This window comes from Xenopus tropicalis, chromosome 4 (assembly GCF_000004195.4).
Source record: "Xenopus tropicalis strain Nigerian chromosome 4, UCB_Xtro_10.0, whole genome shotgun sequence".
NCBI lineage: Eukaryota > Metazoa > Chordata > Amphibia > Anura > Pipidae > Xenopus > Xenopus tropicalis.
The window spans coordinates 134,963,140-134,967,339 of NC_030680.2; positions in this window are offsets into that span (position 1 = coordinate 134,963,140).

Below are 4,200 nucleotides of genomic sequence, written 5' to 3' on the forward strand. Positions count from 1 at the left end.
ATACGAATATACCAGTTTACCTAAGAAAACTGGGAAAACGTATTAACTCGAGTATAAGCCCATAGGGTGGGAAATGCAGCGGCTACTGCTAAGTTTCAAGAATGAAAATAAAAACCAGTAAATTACATAAATTGAGGCATCAGTGGGGTGTATGTTATGGTATGGTATATTTATTTCAAAGAAAAACCGTAAACTAGCTCTGTAAGTGGAGAAGAGTATCAACAAAAACAATATGAGTACTACCCCACGCTCATTGCACATTGGCAAACTGGCAGCAGACCCAGTCCCGGAGGAGATGTAAGGGGAAATAAGTATTGCTAGTGGGAGCCTAGGCCAGGGCACTGGAGGGTCTGGTTGCGGGTGGCCTAATTTGCACACAAAGGAGAGAGGGTGCTACTCTAGAGGGACACATGGCACCCGACTCGAGTATAAGCCGAGGGTGACTTTTTCAGCACATTTTGGGTGCTGAATAACTAGGCTTATCCTCGAGTATATACAGTACTCCTACATGTAAGAGACCATGGTCATATGATAATTACACTGATTATTAAACAGTTTATTAGTGTCTTGGCTGATTTTGCACCAGGACTTCCTGCCACAAACGAGCAAATTAGTGGTACTCTATCTGCTTCTGTATTTCAGCTTTGAACTCTGGACCAGGGTCCTGCATTGGATCAAGTACCTTCAGAATACAGAAAGGGGTCTGGTTTCAGGTGGAAATTCCCCAATTCCCTGACCATTCGGCCAGTCAGTGGGTACCCTGCTTGTGTAACTGGGTCATCCCCCATCTTTCCCAGTAAAATGATCATTTTTCCCTCTGACTTGGTTAATAAGCCTCCGGAGTGATGTCATTTCCAGGTTTCAAGTTAAATTAAAAAAGAACAGCTTGCAGGTAGTGGCGGGGACAGGGAAAGGAGCATAGCGGATCTAGTTCAGGAGCGGGTCTGCCCAACTGGACCCATGCAGGACTCTACTCTACTCTGGACATTGTCATTCCACCACTACTGAAAAATAAAAAAATCAAAGGGCATTTTCACTGCATAAAAACATGGAATTCATAGTTATAATAATTAACATACTTGATTAATGCAACTTTGAAACCTTTACACTATTAAAGGGGATCCATATCCAAAAAAAATAAATCAAGGTAAAGTGCTCAGAATTTTATCTTTTTATTTTCAATTTTTAGTGGTTTGGGAGATATTAGTTATAGACTGTGCATATCAGACCTTTGGCTCAACAGACCCTAACTGTCTATGGACTTTCTCTATAGCCAGCCTAGGGTGCTGATAGCTTTCAAACAGAAAATGTATGTAAATTGCACTCAGAGAATGTTTACATTGACTGATTTTTTGGGGGGTTAAGCATTTAAAAACCTCAAAAGCTTTTACTCATATAAATTTTACCCAGGGTTGAATATACCTGCCAGAATACCAGAGGATCTCTGGGAAAATTCCCATTAGCTCTTTTTACTTCCACCATAGACCTATATATATATATATATATACTATAACATACGGTACTGTTTTCATTTAACTGTTGTAAGAATGGGCCCAGGGAGGTCCAGTGAGAGCCAGATTTTACTGTACTTCTAGCAATTCTGACCAACTCCCTGCATCCTTCCTCGGGTGCCCAGATGTTGAAGGACTACAACACCCAGCAATTGTCAACATATAATCAGTGTTTAAAGCATGCTGGTTGTAGTCCAACAATGTACATTTAAGCAGTTCACTGGGAGGTGGCAGATGATTTTTTTGAGCTGAAATACACAAGTGGAGAGTCACTAAGGCAGTGATGTTAGAAGCAGGCTAGGGCTCGCTGAGGGGATGCCAGGAGTGAGTATGAGACTACATAACCAGGTGCTTACGCTAATATCCCAGCAATGAGAACCTTCCTCTCTGTCATGCTTCTCCTTTAATAATGCTATATACCTTCTCCTCTATGCCGGGCTTTTAAATTAACTGACCCAATTTTCTCCTTCCGACTGCCACCATCTCATTTGCCGTATGCAGAATTCACAGCCCTCTCCGCCAGCTCCGGTGCCAGCTTGCCATCGCATTTGTCCCTTCTGTACCCGAATGGAAATTTCAGGATATATGTGTCTGCTGTAATTGTTGCTAGATTAGGTGTCAGGCTGATAAGATGTAACAAATATGTCCCTTTTCGGCAGGCCCCTGCTCCCAGCACATAATGAATTGGGCAAGCTGCTTACCCATCCTGGCCATTGGGCTGTAAAAACTTCACGGGCGAGATGGATTTGATAATTGCGACTGTTTAGGAGAATAACAAAACACGGGGCAACATTGCTCTCTCTCCACCTCTCATTCTTTATATTCTTATTTACACTGCTAGCAGGGTTTTAAGGGCTCTGGCACACGGGGAGATTAGTCGCCCGTGGCAAAACTCCCTGTTCGCGGGCGACTAATCTCCCCGAGTTGCCTTCCCCCTGCCATCCCACCGGCGAACATGTAAGTCGCCGGCGGGATGGCAGACGCGGCGGGGCGATTTGCGCGAAGGGGGAAAGACTTCCACCACACTGGCCTTTTACCCAGTTTGCCAGAAATCTGAAGCCCATCTACATGCATTTTGGCAGAGGCAATTCTCAGTATTGTCTATGGCAGGGTATTTTCTGGCTTTTAGTAGCCGTGACATGTAGCTGCTACTACTAGTAACTCCGTGCGTCTTTAGGGCAAAAACCCATGGAGCTGTTGAGTCGCTAGATCTCTGCTATCACGGGCGGCAAACTGCTCCGAATAGCCTTTCTACCAGCAACAGGAGTCGCCGGTGGAAAGGCCTTTGCATTGCTTCATTTCCCAAAGTCACGCAAAGTTGCCTGTAGGAGGAAACTTTGCACGACTTCAGATTACTGAAGCAACATGAAGGCTTTTCACCGGCTACTCCTATTGTTGTCAGTGGAAAGTGTTTTCGGAGTGCTTAGTCGCCCATGAAAGCACAGATCTATCACTGGCAACTCATCCTCTCCGTGGGACATCACCCTAAAGCCTTCGCTTTGTACACAAGCATATATGCAAGCATATTCAGATTATCTTTATGTAACAATACATCAGTTTTGGGGGAGGGGGGGGTTGATTTAAGGCTCCCCTGTAGTAATGCAGTACAGTCCTCTGTACCTTCTGCTATATGTCCATTAGGAACCCACAGAAGCAAAGTTCAGGAAGACAGCTTTCCTGTCTCCATAAACCTGAGTGTCTCATAAATGTACACTCCACCCATATGATTAGAATCATATAAGAATAGTGATGTGTGGGTTGACCTGCAACCCATGGGTTTACCCTTAGGTCAGATTATTGAGGGTTTGGGTTGGGTGCTGGGCAGACACTCTTTCCACTCTGCTCCCAAAGTTTCCTAGTCTTGGAACCGAAAGCTGGCCATACACGCACCGATAATATCGTACGAAACCTCGTTTCGTACGATATTCGGTGCGTGTATGGCAAGTCGGTGAGTCGACCAATATCGCAGGAGGCTGCTGATATCGGTCGACTCGCCGATCGGCCAGGTTTAAAGATTTTGATCGGGCGCCATAGAAGGCGCCTGAGCAAAATCTGCCGTCAGGGCTGAATCGGCAGAAGGAGGTAGGAATCCTATTGTTTCTACCTCCTTATCTGCCGTTTCAGCCCTGAACGGTTAGCGGCTGATCTTTTGTGTGACCGATGGTCGCAGGAAAGATCCCAAATCGCCATGTTTGTGGCCACCTTAAGGCACACGCAAGTAGCGTACAGAGCAGAAAGACACAGGTACCAGTTGAGTGCAGGTCCTACAAGGGCAACATTTTTGGGTTAGGGTTGGGTTTTTCCTGACCCGCACATCAGTCTGCATGCACAGCACAGTCACGTAGAAGCTGAAATATCACAGTAGACTCTCTTATACAATTTGTGTCAGGAGCATGACCAATTCTTTTTGTGCACCCACCCATGCTATCCAAGGCTTTCCAGCCCTTAGTTTGTTTGTGGTCGGTTATGCAATTTGAAGCCATTGCCAAATATGAAGCCGCCCCCCCCCCCCCAAGATGGATAATCTTAACCACCACTATGGCAAACTATGATCTAGTGAAGGGCCTCACTTGGAATACAATGAAATTGATATACTTCCCTAAATAGCATCACCCATGACCCATTCATCTCCATTAATAATGATACATTGACACAAAAGCATGGAAGGAGGGAAAGGGAAAATATAACT